This window comes from Lolium rigidum, chromosome 7 (genome assembly GCF_022539505.1).
Source record: "Lolium rigidum isolate FL_2022 chromosome 7, APGP_CSIRO_Lrig_0.1, whole genome shotgun sequence".
Lineage (NCBI taxonomy): Eukaryota > Viridiplantae > Streptophyta > Magnoliopsida > Poales > Poaceae > Lolium > Lolium rigidum.
This window is the reverse complement of record NC_061514.1, coordinates 262,173,267-262,179,630: the sequence shown is the minus strand read 5'-3', so window position 1 is coordinate 262,179,630 and position 6,364 is coordinate 262,173,267.

The window sequence follows — 6,364 nt, the reverse complement described above, 5'->3', positions numbered from 1 at the left end:
CGCACACGTCGACGACGAGTACGCGAGCTCGCCGGAGCTAGTCAATCGCCAGAGGCGATTCACCACGAGATCCAGAGAGGAGGCGATCCGCCAGAGGAGGAAGCAATCGAAGGAACCATGCGGACAGATCGATAGATCGTCGCGCGGCGGTTCAGATCAGGTAGGTGGCAAGGTCAGGGGAGCACGGAGGTGGCCGGAGCACGGCTGCGTCCATGGCGGCGACGCCATCGCCACGCGCGTCGCCAGAAGGGTTAGGGTTAGGTCGAGTGAGAGAGACGAGTGAGTGAGTGAGGTGGGCCGCAGTGGCGCCACCGACCCGTTATGGGACAAGCCTTAGTGGGTTGTACCAATGGGCCTTAGTAAGTGGGCTAGCCCAATAGGGGCCAGAGGGTATTCTAGTCTTTTCACATTTTAGAAAATAGCTAGAATTTCACCAATTTTTAGTAAATAAAATACACCTCTAAAAAATACATTAAAATTGGATTTGTGAATGAAAAATTATTCTTAACAAGACTAAAATAAGAAATAGAATTAATGGAGCAAATTCAAATTTGTGAATTTAGTGAATATAAGATAAAACTTGGAATTTCAAGCTATTATTTCCTTGCATTTAAAAATCAAGGAAATATCTCAAATAAGTTCAAATACTTATTTTCAAACATTTCAAAATGAAATTCTATTATTCCAAGTCATTTCTATTAAAGAAAGATATTTTCCAAAGGAAAATACTACATTCTTTTTATTCCAAAAATATAGAGGCAACTCTATTATTTCAAAATCATTTTGGAATGGATAATGAATCACAAAGGTAGAGTAGTATTACTTTGAACCATTTTACTTTATGAGAATTAAAGTGTTTTACACATAAAAACAATTGCAAATTACTGCCAAAGGCATAAATCTTAATTCAACCTTAAATTGTAATAACTCATTGGAGTAAAGGGATTCCACATAAAATAATACATTCATGACTGCATTATTTGGATTTTATAACATTGTCCTTACCGGACAATGATGCTTCTTACGAGAACCCGAGGTCCAGGTTCCATCCATCGCATTGAACTGCACTATCTCGCAGGTCCACGAGCAAGTTCACCCTTGCTCATACCAACTTGAGTATTTTCTATTACTTTAATGCAAAGCTATATACTTATCATTTCTGCATGGCAAATAAAATGTTACTTTTCCAACTATGAATATGACTATGTGCTGGCAATGGAACCATGGTATGTGTTGATATGGTGGAGGTTCCATTGCATGGGTTATGTTAACCTAGGAGTAATTACCAATGCCGTCCAGTGATTCTAGCGCCGTACATACCGCGTTAACCATGAGATCTATAATGGCTCTAGGGAAGCCAAGCCAGCCGTATCTTTTCCCTCCTGCACGCCAACGGACTGGTAGAGCTGCGGGGTGTTGGAGGCACTGCCGTAGGTTGAGATAGCCTTTTAAATCTCCATCCGTGTGTGATGACGAGCTCTACGGTCTATGATGGATTGTCCAAAGTGCACCGTGAGTAAAGCCGTATTATCGGAGGATGTCTACTGGGGGTGTACGGTTGGACAAAAGGGTGGGTTTGCAGGGTCGCGGAGAAGGCGGTGTGGGCTTGGATTTTCATACCTGGCCTCACACCAAAGGAAGTGTGAACGGGGGCAAGTCCCTGCGGATGGCAAAAAGGGTGGGATCTCTTATGGGAAAAGTAACGCACCTCTGCGAGTGTATCAAATTGTGGCTGTCACTCCTTGTTCCGGGAAGGGAACTGCGAACGCGGCGAGAAAGGAACTCCACGAAGTTACGGTCAACTCCGTGAAGACTGACGGGCATAGTTTTCATAATAAAAGCAACCTTTTGAAGAAATGCTTTCAAAACATGCATTGACCTGCGATTTCCTGATCAATGGTCGTAGCTAGTGCATCACACACCATTTACTCTTTTGGAACTTGCTGAGTACCTCTGTACTCACTTTCTTTCGACACCCTTGCTGGACTGTGATTCGGAAGTGGAGGCTATCGCCGATGGAGCACCGGAAGGAAGCTACGAGCTGATCTACGAGGAACCTGATCTTACCGGAGGAGTTGAAGGAGTAGACTATGGGATAGTCTACGGACCCGATGACACGGAGGTGGAGGAGTAGTGATATACCCTAGCATCATAGAGCCGAGCAACGTAGAACTTACCTAAATAAGTTGTTGAGCTCTCTTTCATCTATAGTTATGAGTTGTAATCGTATTTAAGTAATATCTTAGGATGTTCTCATAGGACCTGTGAGAATACCAACTTGTTAAGACAATGTTTGTAATAATATATGGAGTGTTATGACCTGCAATGTTTCTGTTGTACCACTCTGAGGGATATGGCAATTGTGAAGAAGTCCCTTCACAAAGATCATATCAACGACTTGTATACTACAACATGCAGTGGTATGCTGGGTCACCGCAAAACGCCAAAGCTGCGCCACATTCCAGGGGTTTGGTTCTGCGACCCCTGTCTTCTTGTCTTTTATTCTGTATGCTCCTCCTGCGATCACTTCGGTGACGATGTATGGGCCTACCCATGGTGACTCGAATTTTTCATGGCTATCCTGCATAAGCCGAAGAACCAGGTCGCCAACTTGGAAAGACCTTGGTCGCAAACGTCGACTGTGGTAGTTTTTCAGGTCCTGCTAATACTTGGTGACTCTTGACAACACCTCATCTCTAGCTTCGTCGAGAGCATCAACATCGTCCTCCAGTGCTTTTCTCGAAGTTTCTTCATCATATTCCGCCACTCTCGGAGAATTGTGTTCTATTTCTATCGGGAGCACCGCCTCAGCTCCATGGACCAGGAAGAACGGAGTTTCTTATGTTGCCGTATTGGGCGTTGTCCGTATACTCCATAACACGCTAGGCAACTCATCTGGCCAAGTGTGTCGAGCTTTCTCTAGTGGTGTTAACAACCGTTTCTTGATACCGTTGCAGATGATGCCGTTCACTTTTTTGACTAGACCATTGGTTTGCGGGTGCGCCACCGATGCAAAGTGTAATTTGATGCCTACCTCCGCACAATATGCTTTGAATTCCTTGGAGGTAAAATTGCTACCATTGTCCGTGAAAATACTGTGAGGGACACCAAATCGAAAGACTATGCCTTTGATGAATCTTACCATCGATGCTGCATCTGCCGAAGTTACTTGCACTGCCTCAATCCATTTGGTGAACTTGTCGACAGCCACAAGCATATATACGTATCCTCCTGGGCAAGCCTTATGCAATTTCCCCACCATGTCGAGACCCCATTGTACGAAAGGCCACGACAAAGGTATTGGCATCAGCTCTGCTGCCGGAGAATGAGGTTTTGCCGCAAATCTTTGGCACGCATCACAAGTGCGAACTATCTCTTTTGCATCTTCTATTGTAGTTAGCCCGTAAAATCCTGCCCTGAAAACCTTGGCTGCTATTGCGAGGCTGCTTGCGTGGTGCCCGCATATTCCCTCGTGCACATCCTTCAGTATGACTCTTCCTTCTTCGGGTGTAACGCATCTCTGCAATACTCCCGATATACTTCACTTGTACAACTCTCCCTTGACCACAGTAAAAGCTTTAGATCGTCGAATAACTCATCTTGCTTCCACCGGATCTTTGGGTATCTCTTTCCTTAGAATATATGCTATGTAAACTTGCATCCAAGGAACTTGTACCATCATAACCTCGTGTGATTCTTCTTCCTCCTCCGATGTGTTTGCTTCAAAAACTGCTGGAGCCCCCGAGTCCTTCTCAGACTTTCTTTGGCTGTTTTGGTGCTTTCTTCGCCTTAGTTGATCTTTCACTTATCTATTCCCAGAATACGCCAGGTGGTATTGCTAAACACTGTGACCCGATATTTGCCAAAACACCGGCTTCATCACTGCTGAGTCTGCTGATATGGTTCACTTCACATCCATCAAAGAGTTTTTCGAGTTCATTGTATACCTCCTTGTATGCTATCATGCTATCATTGACTGCATCGCATTGGTTCATCACCTGTTGAGCCACCAATTGGGAGTCGCCAAAGATTTTCAGTCGAGTTGCTCCACACGCCTTTGCCATCTTCATACCATGTATGAGCGCCTCATACTCCGCCTCATTATTGGATGCGTTGGGGAACGTCATCTGCAGTATGTATTTCATCTTATCTCCTTGGGGTGACACTAATATCACGCCTGCTCCAGCTCCTTCTACTCTCTTCGACCCGTCGAAGTTCATGGTCCAAGTACTCGACAAATCCGGGGGTCCCGTATTTTCCAGCTCCATCCACTCTGCGACGAAGTCTGGCAGAATTTGCGACTTTATTGCTTTTCGTTTTTCGTATGTGATGTCCCGAGGGGATAGTTCTATTACCCAAAGGGAGACACGGCCTGTAGCTTCTGGATTGTTCAAGATGTTTGATAAAGGCGCCTCATTGACCACTATTATCGAATGTGCCGAGAAATAGTGCCGCAAATTTTTTTGCAGTCGTAAACCCTCCATATGCCAACTTATGATAATACGGGTACCACTGTTTTGAAGGCGATAAAACTTCACTGATGAAATATACCGGCCTCTGGACTCCATAAATTTTCCCTTCTTCTTCTCTTTCCACCACAAGAACCGTGCTGACCACCTGGGGTGTGGCCACGACATATAACAGGAGAGGTTCTTTTTCCTTGGGCGCCACCAGTATTGGGGGTGTCGAGATTGTGCGCTTGAGGTGCTCGAAAGCCCTATCTGCTTCTTCGTTCCACTCGAACTTTTCTCCTTGTTTGATGAGCGCATAGAAGGGCATCGCTTTTTCTCCAAGCCTGACGACAAATCTGCTCAGAGCCGCGACACGTCCTATCAGCTGTTGTATCTCCTTGAGCTTCGTCGGCTTTCTCATTGTCACAATTGCTTGTACTTTCTCGGGATTCGCCCCAATTCCCCTGGCTGATACTAAGTATCCAAGGAGCTCTCCCGTAGGAACGCCGAAGGAACACTTCGTCGTGTTTAGCTTGAGGCAAAACTTGTCGAGGTTGTCGAAGGTTTCCTTGAGATCATCAATCAAAGACAACCCCTGCTTTGTTGTAATTACGACGTCGTCTATCTATACTTGAACGTTCCTGCCAATCTGCGAGGCGAGAAACTTTTGCATCATCCTTTGATAAGTAGCTCCCGCGTTTTCAACCCGAAAGGCATCGTTCTGTAGCAGAACACACCATAAGGTGTTATAAAAGTTGTTTTGACCTCATCTTCTTCTTTTAAGTGGATCTGGTTGTAACCAGAATATGCATCTAGGAAGGAAAGACATTCGCATCCCGCTGTGGAGTCGATAATTTGATCGATCCCTGGGAGGGGAAAGTGATCCTTTGGACAATGTTTATTGAGACACGTACGCACATGCGAAGGACGTCAGTGTTTTTCTTCGGGACCAGAACTGGGTTAGCGACCCATGTGGCCTCCATGTGCAGCTCCTTGATGAAATTTGCTTCTTGAAGTCGATTCTGGAAGTCGATTAATCTCTGAAAGCATAGCTTTGCGGTTTGGTTCCAAAAAACGCCGCAAAGGTTGTCGAATTAGTCTAGCCATTGGATCCAAATTAAGAGGGTGCTCGGCAAGTTCCCTGGGTACTCCTGGCATGTCAGCTGGACACCATGCAAATATTTCCCAGCGCTCACGGAGGAACTCGACGAGCGCGCTTTCCTATGCGCTATCCATGTTTGTTGCGATAAATGTCGTCTTCTTAGGATCTGTCGGATGAATTTGTACTTCCTTCGAATTTTTGGTGGTGTCAAAGGTTTGCTCCTTCAGTGGCCTCCCTCCGTCAGGCAACACATCGTAATCAGTGGTTAGCCTTGACGCCATGTACTCCGCCTGCATCCCAAAAGTTTCTGACAACCGATGAAAATCCTTGTCGCACTTATCTGCCAGGGCAAAACTACCCTTTACTGTGATTGGACCCTTGGGTCCAGGGAGCCTCCACAACAAGTACGTGTAATGCGGTACCGCCATAAATCTGGCATAAGCGGGTCGTCCTAGTAGAGCATGATATATACTGCAACGGAAAATCCACAACTTCGAACTCCAACTTCTCTCTTCTGTAATTCTCCTGGGTTCCAAACTGAACGTCGAGATTGATTTTTCCCAATGGATAACTTGGCTTCTCATGAGTGATACCGTGGAAACGCGTGTCAGTTGGTGTCAAGTTCGCCAATGATATGTTCATCTTCCACAATGTATCTGCATACATAAGGTTTAAACTGTTGCCGCCATCTATGAACACACGTGAAACATCGAATCCTGCAATCACCGCTGGTAGGATCAAAGCTGATTGCCCTGGTCGTGGAACTTGCTGCGGGTGGTCCGCTATGGTGAAACCGATGTCCTGCCCCGAC